This window comes from Cryptomeria japonica, chromosome 1 (genome assembly GCF_030272615.1).
Source record: "Cryptomeria japonica chromosome 1, Sugi_1.0, whole genome shotgun sequence".
In the NCBI taxonomy this organism is placed as follows: Eukaryota; Viridiplantae; Streptophyta; class Pinopsida; order Cupressales; family Cupressaceae; genus Cryptomeria; species Cryptomeria japonica.
This window is the reverse complement of record NC_081405.1, coordinates 600,943,366-600,959,655: the sequence shown is the minus strand read 5'-3', so window position 1 is coordinate 600,959,655 and position 16,290 is coordinate 600,943,366.

The window sequence follows — 16,290 nt, the reverse complement described above, 5'->3', positions numbered from 1 at the left end:
GATATAGTTTAGGATGAACAGAGCTACTTTTTTATCGATTGCTTTGATGAGCAGAACCACTTCTACCCACTTAGTGAAGTACTTAGTGGCAGTTATAATAAACTTGTATCTGTTAGATGATGCAGGATATATTTGGCCAATGAGATCAAACACCCATTGTTGAAAAGGCCAATGTGTAACAAAGGGTATGAGATCCCTTGCTGGAGTGTGTATGAGGTTCCCATGTAGCTGACACTTCTCACAAGTTTTAACAAATTTTATAGCCTCTTTCTCCATGTCTGGCCAGGAGTAGCCAACCCTTAGTAGTTTTCGTGCTAAAGTTAGACCATTTGAATGGGATCCACAAACACCTTCATGAACCTCAGATAATGCATGTTGGGACTCTTCAGTTTCTAGACACCTAAGCAAAGTACTATCCAAACCTCACCTAAATAGGTCATTAGTGATAATGACATACCATGAAGCATTTTGGATTAGGTTCCTTTTCTCATTACAGGAAAGATTAGTAGGGATAACTTGGTCGCACAGGTAAGAGTAAATGTTACTGTAGCGAGATGAGTCATGTCCAATAATAGAACAGACCATCTGGGACTCAAGAGAATCATAGGTAGGATAATGTAACTCTTCCACCAGGAATTCAAAGTAAAAATTAGATTCATGTAGCTGTGGTATAGACACCAAGGTGGCCATTGCATCCACTGCTCTATTTGTTGATCTAGGGTTTTGATGAACTGATACAAAGGTAAAGTATTTCTTGAGATCATCCACCATTCTCTCATAAGGCATCAATTTCTCATCTCTAGTCTGATATATATCATTGATTTTGGTTGATGATGAGTTGAGAATCTCCATAGATGTGTAATTCAACAATCTTCCATTCTATGGCCAGCTTGATTCCATTCACCAAAGCTTCATATTCTGCAATGTTGCTTGTGCAAGGGAAGAGAATCTTGTAGGCTTTTAGGATTGAATATTTTTGAGGAGTAATAAAAAGTATTCTGGCACCAGAACCATGTTGAGTGAAAGACCCATCAAAGAACATCTTCCATGATCATTGAGTAAGGTGCATGATTGATTCATCTAGAAATTCTATGTGCAAAGGTTGATTGTCTTCAAGTGGAGCATCAACAAGTTGATCTGCAATGACCTATCCTTTGATGGCTTTACGTTCTACATATTCAATATCAAATTCTGTAAGAACCATGACCCATTTAGCCAATCTTCTTATAAGTGTTGCTTTGCTAAGAAGATATTTGAGTAGATCAATCTTAGCCACCAACTTAATAGAGTGTGCTAACATGTAGTGTCTTAATTTCTATGATGCAAAGACTAATGCCAAACAAGCTTTTTCTATGATAGTATAGTTCATTTCATAGGACACCAAGGTCCTGCAGATATAATATATAGCTCTTTCTTTTTTATTTTCGTCCTGTTGTGCCAGAAGTGCCCTTAGTGATGTATCTGTAGCTAATATGTAGAGAAACAATGGTTTACCTTGAATTGGTGGCATCAATATGGGTGGATTAGAAAGATAATATTTGATTTATTTTAGATGTTGTTCACAATCTTCATCCCAGTTGTATCGGACTCCTTTTCTTAATACTTTTGTGAAGGGTTGAGCTTTGTCTGCTATCTAAGATATAAAACACCTTATTGATTGGAGACATCCTTGTAAACTTCTCATTTGACTGATATTCTTGGGCGGAGACATTTCCATTATGGCTTGGACCTTTTCAGGATCAACCTCAATTTCTTTCTTTGAAATTATGTAACCAAGCAATTTCCCCGATGTTAATCCGAATGCACACTTTTTAGGATTTAGCCGGAGCTTGAATCTTTCCATTCTATCCAGTATGAGACCTAGTTCTTGGATATGTGTGGATCTCTTCATAGTTTTTACTAGGGTGTCATCACCATAATTTTCCATATTTTTGTGCATCATATCGTGGAAGATAGTGGTTACTGCTCTTTGGTAAGTGGCTCCTACATTTTTTAGTCCAAATGGCATGACGTTCCAACATAAAGTTCCCCGTGCACATGTAAAGGTTGTCTTTTCTTGATCCTAAGGAGCTATCTTGATCTAATTATAACCAGAGAATTCATCCATTAATGAGTACATCTCATATCCAGTAGTCATATCTACTATCATATCAATGTTGGGCAATGGAAAATCATCTTTTAGACATGCTTTGTTGAGATCCCTGAAGTCTGTGCAAACCCTAATAGATTTATCTACCTTTGATACAGGTACTATGTTTGATATCCATTCTACATAGTCTATAGCTCTAATAAATCCAACTTTTAGCAATTTTTCTAGCTCAGCTTTGACTAGCAATGCCACATGAGGATGCATCTTACAAAGTTTTTGCTTGACTGGTTTAACTCTTGGTGTAATAGAGAGATGATGCATGATGAGATCAGGATCTAGTTCTAGCATATCAGAGTATGTCCAAGCAAAGTTGATCTTCTTTTCTGAAAAGAGGTTTCTGAAATCTTTTAACTCTTCTGTTGATAGTGATTGAGCTAAATAAATGATATGTGACATCTCTTGACTTCCAATATTTACTGGTTGAGTTGGTTCAATCAATATTGAAGATCTTTCTTGGAAGTTGATTGGCAACATATCAAGTATCTCACCCGCAGGTGCCTCAGAGAGGTTTTCACCCTTAGGTACATCCTTTATTTTTACTTTTCTTTGTTCTGACACCGCCATAGTGTGGTTTTTGTTATCAGAAATTTAATTTTTCTTTATTTATTTATTTTTGCAACTGAGATACTTGATGTCTATATCAATCATGTTCTCTCTTTGCTCACTGGTGGAAGAGTTCATTGGTTCAACTGCATTAAGATAGCAGGCTAATGTGTATTCATTGGCGAAGGTGGTTAAATTCAAAGGTTGGTTGTAAGGACCACAGTCAATCAATTCAGGATGTATCAAGGATAAAGTTTTAACAGGTTCAAGGGAGTTAACGATATTATCATCATAACTTTGGACCAACAAGTCAAGTTGCAGAAAAATACCATGCGTAGGTGTCTCGAGACCAGGAAGAGTTACAATACGATTATCAAAGTGCATGTTAATATTTAGTGGACCTAACCCAACCGACCTACTCCTAGCATCATCCCCTACTTCAGACTAGACTACATATCATGGTGTGACAGTAACAGAGTCAACATGCAACATCTCAACATTCATGACGAAGAGGTCATAATATGATGTTGAATAGTTGTTGTTATAAATAGAGCTTCTATGAGAGTTATCAGAGTCATAAGATAAATTTTATGACCCATCTCCAAGTGATTTAGTAAAAGTATGTATGGTATCAATACCTACATCTTTGATGCTGCACGTTCCTTCGTGATTTGGTTCATTGATCACTTGTATTTGACATACTTATTGACACAACCTTGATGGTTATGTTAGTCCTTGTCATCTTTTCCATTTAGTTTCCTCTAGACTGATGACTGGTCCTGCTCCTGTAGCTTCTAATTCTTCTTTTGTAGTTCCATATCTGATTTTTTCTATCTCATTAGAGGGAGAATTTTCTTGTGCTCTTCCTTCTTTCAGTTGTTGTTCATAGTCTTCTTATCTTTTTAGTCTGATTTCCTCTATTTCCTTTTACAACTTTAAGCGGATTTCCTCTTGTGCTTCATCTATGATATCACTAGATTCTTCGAGATTTTCTATAGTAGATGCATCTTAGAGATGATTTGGACCCCATTCATACTCATTTGAGTCAGTTTCAGAATCATCTACTTGCTATCTACCTGTATATATGACCGGAATGTTCACTGGTGCAAACAATTCTTTAATTCTTTCTACCTCTTCTCTCATATCCTCTAGGACTTCTACTCCTTGAAGTATTATTAATGATATAATGGGAACTTGCATACCAACTGCTTCTTCTCTCCTGATTGCCGATTCTTCTTGTTTATTTTCATACTCTTCCTGAGTTTATTGAGTATTGATTTCCTGTGATGTTGAAGGTAGTATCTTTTTCCTCTACTTAGGTTGATGGTGAGAAGTATGTTTATGATCTTATGACTTTATTGGATTGTATCTGAGTCCAGCGTTATCATTTGTAGACTTAGTTTGTAGCTAAATAGGCTCAACAATACCTTCTTGATGCTTTCCCAGAGGACTGGTACCTGAATATCCCATGTGTTGAATCATCTTATAGCTTGGACCATATTGTGTCGGGGAAATTTCACAATGTCGTATTTCTTTGTTTGTACTATCTTCTTTGAAAAGCCATTTGAGAACAACATCCTCTTCTATTTCATCTGCAAGGGAAGTAGAGGACTGTATAAAGAGACCATCATAAATGATATTTGGAGTTGAAGTTTGTGGCTTCATAACCTCTGATGGTTTTCCCGACTGTCTTGGCAACGAAGGAGGAGACATTAGTGAAAGTACAGGTTCTATTTTGTATCTATCCATGCCAGTATTTGTGATTTTCAATTTCTTTTCTAAATCTTTTAGCAAAGTTTCTAAACTTTCAGCTGTAGAGGCTGCTCTATTATAAGGATCAAAAGCATCAACACTCTATGTTAATTCATTACAGGAATAGCTTGTATCAACAGGAATACTGACTTCAACTTTGTTGTAAGGAAATTTCAAGCACTGATGATATGTAGATGGTACTGCTTTCATTTCATGAATCCATGGCCTACCTAGTAAGATGTTGTATGAAAGAGGAAGGTCGAGCACCTAAAAGATAGCATCTCTTTCCACAGGTCCTACCCTGATTGGTAATAGTACCAGACCTTTAGAGGTTCTTTCTTCTTCATCATAAGCTTTGATCATTATTTTCTTTGTTGGATCAATAACATTTTTCAGAAAATCCTAGCTATCAGTATATTTTAGGTACAAATATTCAACCCAACACCTCCATCTATTAAAACATGTTTAACTCAGTGTTTATGTATCATAGTTTCGATGTGTAATGGCTGGTTATGCAGGTGATTCAGTGAGTTATCATCTTCTTCAGAGAAAGTGAGGTAAAGAGGCGAAGTCAGGTGACCCACCATAGATTGAAATTGATCTACATCTAAATCTTTAGGGACATTAGTAGTGAGCAAAGCTTTGTCTAGGATCTCTCTATGAGCAGAAAAGATCTTAAGCAGTTCAAAAATGGATATTTGAGCATTAGTTCTTTTCAATTGTTCGACAATGCTATAACTAGGAGAGGATGATGAGCCAACCGCTTAGATTTAGTTGTGATTGTATATGTTTGTTTGTTTAAAGAAGTTGGTAGATTTGATGTTGTTTGAGCAAAAGTTGAGGAACTAGCTCCTTGGAGAGTAACCTTCTTTTGAGCGCGGGTCATAGCATTGGCAGTTTGTGCTTGATTTTGTTTATCTTTGATTATGATTACATTAGGTTGGGAAGATTCAATCATGTTGATCACGTTGTCATTGTTAGTGTAGGTGTAATTGACTTTAGCACCTCCCTTGGATTTTGAGGAATCACTTTGTTCATAAGCAGGTAAGGGATCTTTAAAATCCTTGTGATCAGCATTAGTCATGTGATTTCTAATAATGATTTTGCCAGCATCGATGAGATCTTGAATTTCATGTCTGAGCTTCATGCAGTTGTTTGTGGTGTGACCCTTATTTCGATGGTATTCATAGTATTCATTTTCTCTCTGCCATTTGGGTTTAACTTCTAGATCATATGGTCTAAAATTGTTTGACAATGTTATCAAATCATTTGCCAATAAATTTTTAAAAGTTGATTCGTCTAGAGGAGCAAAATCACATTTAGGTTTTGAAAGCCAAGGTTTCTCTTTAAACCATTCTTTTGATTTTTTTGGAGGATTTTCTGCTGCAGTTTCAGCCGCTTTGAGTGCTTGTGTGTTGCTAGCAAGGTTAAATATTATGGATTTTGATTTTGCTTGAACAGTGTGTACCACTCCATCATTAACAATGTTTCTGTTGTTATCTTTGCCGTATTTCCAGTATTTGTTCTTTTCTTTAGAACTAGAAGCTTGCAATGTTTCTTTCCAAAGTGATATATCTCCTTTCTTTATGAGCACATCTTCCATTCTGAGGGTACTATCTACCATTTTGTTGGATGAAGGATACACTTGCATTTGGATACTATATTTCAATTCAAGGATAAGGTTATTGACGAAGATATCCATCTTCTCAGAATTTGGAATAGGCCGTGAATATCTAGAGAACATGTTTCTTCAACGTTGAAGAAAGGTGAGAAAAGATTCTCCTATTTTATGTTTAGTGTTGCAAAGCTCAATCATAGTGAATGGATGATGAATGTTATAGGAGTATTGTTATGGAAATAATTGGATTAATTCCTCAAAAGTTTTGATTCCCATAGGTAGGATTGAAAACCATTCCATAGCTTGAACTCCTAAACTTCTCGGGAAGAGGCGCATGAGGTATGTTTGTTCATGCATGAATTCCATACATAAAGCACAAAATTCTCTGACATGGTCCTGAGGATCTGCATTCCCATCATATTTTTCAAACTTGGGAATCTCCACTCTTGAAGGAAATGGAGGCATGTAGAGGTTTGTTTTATCTTTGCTTTTCAGTTCTGTCATTTCTGTCTGTAACGATTGTAATTAATTTTTTACCAGCACTAAAGGTGTCTCTTCCTCTTTAGTGATGAGGGTTTCAATGTCATAATCAATAGGAAGTTTAGCGCCTTGCTTTGGTAGCTCTAGAAAATGCTCTTCCTTTTCTCTAGACATGATGATCTTCATCATTCTTCAGAAATGTTTATCATTTAGACATTTATTTATAACAGTTTCTATAGTTTCAGAGGCTACAGATTTGTCTGAAGAGGAGTCACTATCAGTAGCATGGTTGCTGAGGTTGTCATAAGTATTGTGTTTAGTATCTTGTCTTTCTTGCCTTTCTCTAGACATGGTGGGAGATAGGGGCTGATAAAAAATTGATAGATCAAAAACTAGTATTTGTGATGATGGTTTATTTGGGATGAGTTCTTCTATAAAGAATGGATTGTTGTTTGATGAAAAGGATACCCCTTTACCTTTGTCATCTTTCTTGTGAGAACTTCTGGTTTGAGCAGGCATTTACAACTAACGGGATCGAGAGCTAGATGTGATGCAGAAGTCAAGATCAAATTGAAGCTAGTTATTCGTTTAACATAGTGATTTGAGAGAAGTAACTAAGATCTGGTCTGGTTTCAGGAATGATCTATCTTGTGTAAGATGTTATCTAAGTTAACTTAGGTTTGATAAGATGTTGATTGAACTAGTTGGAAGATGATCAACAAAATTATTCAACGCAATGGCAGGGGTACACTATCGAGATTGTTTATGTTCATAATTATGATAACCAGTTTTATGCTTGCTGTAGACTGATCTGGGCAATTTTGACTATTTTGATTGACAAGATCAGGAAGTCGTACGATAGAGTTTGCGGACCCAGATGACAGTTTAGCAGTTTACAGATGATAAAGATTGGTTTTCATACGAGTTGCTACCTGATTTCGTACGATAGTTGGGTAGACGCTAGACGATAATCTCTTGACTGTGATGTATATTCGTACGTCAACTGTTAGAGACAAAACAACAGTTTTTCAAATTCGTATGACAGGTTTTACAGAGCTAGATGACAAACTGTTAAGATCAATGAAGACTCGTACGACAATAGGTATATAGTAGGACGAAAAATTTAGTAGACTTTTATGATAGAGGATTGGACAAAAATTAAATTTTGACAAGCAAAGTTTTTGAATAACTGACGAAGACCAGTTTTTGGATACAGACTGATGTTTGGATGACTGACAGAGACCAGTTTTGGACATGGACATAGTTTATCACTGATTTGTTGATTTGTTTGATTTATTTTCTCCAGTTTTAGTTTCAGTTTCAGGGATGAAAACAAAAAAAACACGCAAGATATATATGACTTCAATCACAACACGCTAACCCTATGGAAGTTGTCTTAGAGAAGAAAACCTTTGCTTGCTGACTTAGGTACACACCTAATAGCTAATTAGAATACGATCGCTGAGTCTCACACAATGGATTCTCAACACCGTATTAGCCAGCTTTAAACACTAATGGGGGCACAATATGGCAAGTGTCTTGGGAGAGTTACTATCTCTCTTGCACAAAGATTATCCCCTTTTTGGAGGTGAACCGGGTAGCTTCTATCTTATGGTTCTTAGTCAAGAATTGAGTTTGAAATTACCCCTTGAGGTCACACAAGCATGATTGAGGCCTATAGCCCGACAAGGTACCGAAACAAGTTGTAGTCATGGAAACGTGATTGAGATTGTGAGGCCCTACAAAATGCTCGATATGAGAGATCTCAAAGAGAAAACTCAAATAATCCCATCCTCTGAGACTTTAATCACCAGATGCCTATTTATTATAGTGAGTTGGAATGCTCAGGTCCAACTGTACTCACTTGGGTCCTTCTCACAGGGTGATTACTTTTGCCCATTGTGACAGGCCTGCTAAAGGTATACAAATCTCAAAATTTAGAAAAAGCTTCGAGGGTCTAGATTTCTAATTGTTTTTAAAAGACAAGAGCATACTCTCCTACCTCTCTGATTTTTCTAAAAACACAAAAGACAGATTTGTTCTTTAACCAGATAGCAATTTAAGTGCCTAAAAAATTGAACTTTAAAGAATACATGAAGTTTGGTCAATTTTCTTTAGGCACTTGCAAAACCAATGCATCAATAGTCATTTTGTTTTTGATTCTTTGATAGGCGTATGTTTGATTGATAAACTCTCTGACAAGCGTTCTGTAAGAAAATTAGTTAGGCTATAAAAATCTCAGGCAAATAGAAGACAGACTAGGGTTAGCGTCAGCGTTAGCAAAATCTAAATTCAATTTACGAAAAAACCTTGAAAAGTATACTATTTTTTGAAATAATAAGACAAAAATTCATACGATAGATTATACCTTTTTGCACGAGTATTCTCACAGGCCTGAACGATAAAACACAAAGTCAAATAATCAGAGCAGAAACTTGTACGAGCTCCTTTTCTGATTTGCATGATAAAACACAGGTTTTTACAGAATGCCATATGATGAAGGAAGTAGAAATGTATGATATTTTAGTAGAGGTTGTACGGACAAGACCTGAAAGATTAAAAAAAAGTGATTGAGGCCGAAGGATTAAATTTTCAGCCCCACGGTGGGCGCCAAAAATGTGTGTGAAAAGTGGACTTGTATCTGTATCTGCATCTGAATACACAATACTTCAATTAAGTCATTAGATGCATGGTCAGTAAATCAATAATCAATAATGAACAATAAACCATTGCAAAGCGACCTATTGCCTTCTAGTAGATGCGACTTTAGTCTTTCTCTCAGATTTCATATGCAATACCAGTGACTAGACAACACCTAAACGAAGGATTTGATCTATATGAGCATGAAATTGACCTAAATGGATGCAAGAATTAAGTTAGATGAATGCAAGATTTAAGCTAGATATGCATGATTAATCTAACATGATTTAGGCAATATTAAGCTAGATGATTTAATAAGGATGCAATAACTAATATGTAATATCTCAATGCAAAATCTCAATGAACCTAGAGCAAAAACAACATGATAACAATATATTCTCCAGGATCCTTGAATGAGAGATGAGAGCCTGAATTTATAGAAAATTCAGAAAGAAACCAACGGCTGAGATCAAATGATGATGAGCGGTCAAGATTTTCCAAGAAGAAGCACAATCCAGGTGAATTGATGTGATTGGCTGCTTTTCTCAGTTTTAAAGGAAATTGAACTAAAATTAAGATAAAATAAGAAAAAACTGATTTATTCTCTATTTCATTCAATTTTGATATTTAAATGTTTTAATTGATTTCTTTGAGATTATTCTTCAATTTTTAATTTGATTTTCAAGATTATCTCCAATTGATTCTTTTCTCAAATTTTAATTCTTTTTTTTGTCAATTAATTCCTTTTTTGATGATTTAATGGCAAATTGATTTATTTAATTAAATATGCTAGGATATTTAATTAAAATAAATAGGATAATTGTTGAAAATGATTTACTTGGAATGATCAATTAATTAAATAAATATTTAATTAATATTGGTTGATTAATTTGCCATGTGACATTGGTGATTTAAGAAATTAATTGTGTGCTCAAGATTAAATTTAATTGCTTTTGGTTAGGACCTTGGTGATGAAATCGAGATTAGGGGGCCTATGGTTTAGATGACCATTTTTAGGGTATTACACATGCCAATTTTGACCAGAAATCAAAAGAGACTTGAACAACTAAAACAAATACAAACATTTACAATGGATGAAGAGAATCCTTTCTTTCACCAATTTGGATCCTACTCACAACAATGATGATGATTATGAAATAATCAGAGGAGCACAACAAGATCCAAAATTCAGTAGATTCTTAGGAAAAAGCATTGAAGCAGATAAGTAAAGATATTTTCTCATGTTGGCACGTCAAGGGGCTAAGCTACCAAGTAATTTTGATATCACCAACATAAAATGAAGTGGAGAGACAAGTGATACTCGTAATGAACAAACTGAGAGTGATACTCACAATGAACGAAATCAAAGTAACACTGGAAATGAATGAAATCAAAGTGACACCCACAATGAACGAACTCAAAATGAGACTCATAACGAATGAATTCAAAATAACTATCCCAACGAAAGAATTCAAAATAACCAAGATGGTGAAAGGAGGAACAATGTTGATAATCCCCTTTTAGCTCTTACTCAAGAGACTCTAGTGCTTCAAACACAAGTGCAAGACTTGCAAGGGGGAACCACGAGAAGATATTCACTACATGAGATATGTCCTTATCCATTCGACATAAATCTAAATATGGTGCCATTTCCTCCTAATTGTGAAATCCCTAAGTATGACAAATACAATGGTAAGACTGATCCTCGAGATCACGTTAGGGAATTTTGCACAATGAGTATGGAATTCACACATGAGGACACCTTGTTGGAAATTTGGAGGAATTGATTATGTGTTGTATTGATGTTTTTTCATTGATGGAAACATCGGTTGTTTTGGTTGTTTACTGGTTTCAGGTTGGTTCTAGTAGAATGGTTGGATTATGATATTGATCTGGTATGCTCCGGTATGCTTTGGTCTATGGAATTGGTTTGGATTGGTTATTCATGTGTTTTAATGTATTTCACATTCAGTTGGTTCAGGATTTGATAACTCATATACTATCATTTGTTCTAGTAAGACTTTTGGTTACTGGTAAGGGTTTTATCGACAACGCTTTGTTGTAGATCTTTTGATGAATTCGATAAGTGGTGTTGGTGCAACTTCTAGAAGGTTATCATTTTCGTGTTCTAGTTGTTCATGGTGTTTCATTTGTCTTATGGTGACCTATTATAGGTCGAATGGTTATTTTGCTAGGTCATGGACCGGTTTATGTAATGTGTGGGTTGATGCTCCCGATGCGTTACCAGTTGGATTCATTGATTGGATTATGTTGTTTCGGTCTTAGGCCGACTTGGTTGATCATTAGATTGTGGATTTAAGTTATGAATTTATTGTATTATCTTTTAGGCGGCCGACCTAATTGTTTAGGTCCCAGGTTGGTATAAATGTGATGTAAGATCTCTTTGTAGATAATGTATGGTATGGGTTATGGGATTATCTATATGCGAATAATATTGTAATCATATACAGAGGTTTTGGTCAATCATAGGTGATCGAATTAGGTTTGTGGAAGAGGTTTAAGGCCTTTGGTATTAAGCTTAATTGGAATTATACTCGAGCATGGGAGATGTTATACTTGCAGTTCAATCTTCATTCCAGATTGTTGTACGATGTTTTTTTGTAGTCAGTGAGACTCCTTTTGTGATGAGCAGTGTGCTCAAGGCTATTGGCCTTCCTACATGTGCAAGCCCCTTATTGTAATATTTATTCATCTGATCAATGGATAGATATTGTGGGTCTCCAATCCCACCATGGTTTTTCCTCTTTAAGGTTTTCCACATATAAATATGTGGTGTTATGGTGTTCATCCTTGTGGTTGCATTATTGCTTATTGTTATATGCTTTTATGTTTACTAGTTGCTGAGTTGTATTAATAAGGTTAAATTTCTCCATTCTGGTAGAACATTCATTCACCCCCCCCCTCTCAGTGTTCCTAGATCCCAACAATTGGTATCAGAGCCTAGTGCCTCAGAGTAAGTCTAATAGCTTGAGGAAGATCTTGTATCCAGAATCTATGGAGATAAGTTTAAGGAAGGAACTTCAAGTAGCACTTGAAGACTATGATGCTGAAAGATTGAGCAACATGAAGATGCAAGATGAGTTGAGATTTACAAAGGAATTTATTTTTACTCTGCAACATAGGTTGTCATCTGCCTAAGCTAAAAGGAAGGAACTTTTACAAAATCAAGACAATGAAGAGAAGGATGCCCTTAAGGAATAATTTCAGAAGCTTAGTTAGGAGAATATTGTCATGAAAAATGAAATGCAAGCCCTAACTATGAGGATGTCCAAGGAGATTGAAGACCAGAAGAAGAATGAAGAAAATATTTCTATATCTCTGAAAGACAAATCTGAGGAATGCATTAGGTTGGCGCATGAGAATGATGTGTTGAGAACAGAATTGGTGCAATGACAGAACAATGAGCAAGAATTGGAAAGAATGACAACAGTCCTAAGAGTAGATCTAGATGCTACAAATTAATACAAAGATAAGTTCAAGGTTATTTATGCTAAGCTTGATGAATTATTAAAGGATCAAAGGGACACTGGAGACACTAGAGGTCTTGGATTTGAGCATGGAGAAAGCTCTGGTACTGCAAATCAGGATAACACATCTGGTCAGAAGGTCAACTGGAATCAGAGGTCACCGGTAAGGAAACCCAACACACATAAATTTAATGGTAGATTCTTTGTTTGCAATAAATTTGGTCATAGGGAAAGACATTGTAGAAATAGAGAAAATCTGGATAATAATGCAGTTCTCGGTCAGTGTTCAAATTGTAAGAAGTATGGTCATAGGACAAAAGATTGTAGAATGAATGTGAAATGTTATGCATGTGGAAAGTTTGGACATATGGCTAATCAATGTAGGTCAAGGAATGGTCAAGGTTACAGTAAGACAATTTAGAAGAATAATGTCACTTTCTATACATGCAACAAAGTAGTACATATTGCTAAATTTTGCAGAAACAAGAACCTACTGACATGAAGTGATAAATCTAATGAGAAGGGAAAGTAGAAGGTTGATGACATTTGAAAGAAGCATGAGAAGAAGTGGGTTATGAAGTCTGAGGCTCAATCGACAAAATCAATTGCCCCCAATGTTCATTTGGCTTAAGGATATACCTGGTTACTCAATCGATGAACCAGAATGTTTCTGCACTGCCAAGAAACTCATCCGGTAACTAAGGCATTCACCTTAGGGGGAGGCAAATTGATGACAAATCTTGCATTTCCCCTGGTAGTGGTCTGAAAGCCTGTTTCAAATCTTTGGAATTCAGTTTGAAGGTTAACTGACAAAGATTTGTTGGATCTTGGATCTAGTTTGATTTACTGGTAAGTCACTTTATGAGTTATGGTTTGGTCATACATCTACAGTTAAGTATTTCAGAATCTCTTGTAGTGAATTGGAAGTTTGATTCTAGATGTGATGATGGGATATTTCTTGGTCACTCTAATAAAAGCAAATCATATAGATGTTATAATAGGAGATTGCAGAGAATTGTGGAAAGCACAAATGTCAAGATGGATGAGCGGTACAAAGGTCAAATCGGAGTGAGAACCAGAAATGGAAATGGTCATAACTGATCCGATAGCACTTGTACCAGAACAAAATGTTGAACCAGTTATCTTGGCAGTATCAGAAAATTCAATAGTAACTGAAGATCAGAGCTGAGAAACAGAAAGTCAGAAGACTCCCAGGTATGTAAGGTTGAATCATTTAGAAGATCAGATAATTGGACAAGAAGAAGGTTGGTAGTTGATGAGGTATGCTTAATTTCTTTAATTGTACCAACATCAGTTATTGAAGCTTGTAAGGATGAATGTTGGATGAAAGATATGGAAGAGGAATTTGATCAGCTAGAAAAGGAAAACACATGGACTTGAATGTGTTACTGTGTCATTTATCCTTCATGACAAGAGTAAGTCACCCTATAAAATTTCACTCGGAGTCCGTGTCTTTCTTGCAATGCTTCGGTTCAAGTCCTTAGTCTTTTTGAAAATTGTCTTTAGATTAAAAATGTCGAGTTTTGGTAATTGGTTGAACTCTGTGAACACATGGAACCACTTTGAATCGGGTTCATTAGGTTCATTTAGGTTCCACGGGATCTTAGGTGTCTTGGGGATTTTTCATACTAACATTCTTTTAAGTGTTTTGCAATGGCTCATTATTGGTCTCGTTCGGTGATGTGTTATGTCATCTCTCTTCAGGCATTGTACTCTTTAAACCTAGTTCAAGAGGTTCAGACGTGTTCAATATGTTCAACACAGTTCAAACGATTGACAACACATGACATAGTTAATCCTTTTAGTAAAGATTTCTCCTGGGCGTGATGTACGCCTTGAACTACTTGAACCCCAATGAAGTCTATTCAGAATGTTCATATGTGTTCAAAGTTTGGTGGGTCCCGTGAGTTTAAAGATTTGATGGTGCATTTATTGCCAAGTATGAGGAAGGCAAACCATATCTTGGGTGATGTCAGTTGTTGGAGTTTTGAAGCAAGTAATCATTACGGGAACTGGTGATTACTTCAAAAACACTGTCATGCATTCAATGCATGTGTGCAATGTCCAATCCACAAGCTCAATATACTTAAATTGACGATTGGAATTATTGCACTTAGTAAGTCCATATTATTGCTCTCGCTATAAGGTATGAGAGGAGTTATTCTCTGAAAATTTGTTCCTCATCGCTGTGGTGTTATTTTTCTTCAATAGAAGGTTTGTTTGCTGGTAGTCATCTGGTTGCTCTCAATTGTGAAGGTGAGTCCTTTTCTTGTCCTCTCTGGTAATTTTTACCTGCATTTCTTCTCTTGTAGTAAGGTTGGTTGAAAGAAAATAAAGATTGTCATTTATGAGTTATGAAGTCCACATTGCACCTATTTGGGAATGTTTTTAGTCTTGCGTGTACAGAGCCCATAGTCAGCGATACCGACCTTAAAGGGGAAAATCTTGAAGTTTTAAAAGAAAGGGTGTTCAAGGGAATTGATGGTTCTTTTGGGGTGGAAGTTTTGAGTAGTGGTCTCATAGAGGCAGCAGCCTTTCCCCCAGCTATCCCTTGCCCGAAATTGGTTAGGGAATGTATTGCTAGGTATGACCCAGCCTCCGAAACCATCAGGAGAGACAATGGCGAAATTCTCCTTGCCATTAACCGAGAAGTAATTTCCTCTATTTTCAAGCTACCTGATTACCAGTTCTCAAACTTTTCTCCCACCTAGTCAATCACCGAGTTCAATGCAGATAGAACCGGGCACCAAAATAACATAGCAAAATATTGGTTGAAGGTTCCTCAAAGGGGTGGTTCCAGATTGCCCAAGAATCCCAATAAGAACCATATGCTGCCTCATATTCATGATGTCATGTTACTGTTACACTGAGTTAGAGGTTCTGCGGAAGCCTAAAGTTTCGACAAATGGATTTATTGCTATGTGTAGCTAGTATTAGAAGGGAAGCAATACCTTGATTGGGCAAAACTGATTGTTGATTCAATGAGGGAGCAGTTGAGTATGGCCAAGCAGTTTAAGAAGAATTTCTTCATGTCTTTGTATCTTATATACTGTTTGGCGTGTGTTAAGGAGATAGTTGGAATACCCAGATAGCTCACTGAGGAAGAAGTCCCCGTATATGATTTTTACCCTATGTTGCAAAAGGATAATGCCTTGCAAGACTTTAGGAGGGTACACAATGCCTTTTTGGGGGATTTGTGCTACGAGTTGAAGAATATGAAAACCAAAAGAATTTCCGAGGATGCACAGGCATTGGTGACAAGGTTTGGCAGCTTCTTTACCTAGTTTCCTCGCTTCTATTATATAAGGATAGGTGGTTTTGAGGAAGAGCCCTTCAAGCTTCCTCATTTCTGTTCAGATTGTTTTGTTTTAGCATAAATATGTAGGTAGCTGACTACTGTGATTAAAAAGGCTCAACCCAGGGACAAATGGGAGGGTCATTTTCCCATTCAGTTAGGTATGCTAACCTGCAGTTCAATGTTGGATGCTTTGAGTATTGGAGCGGACCTGAAGAACTTCAATTTTCCCCTATATCATGAAAGGAAAGGTTTTGATAATAAGGGTTTCTCCTGAAGTCTTGGTCTAATGCCGTATGTCCCA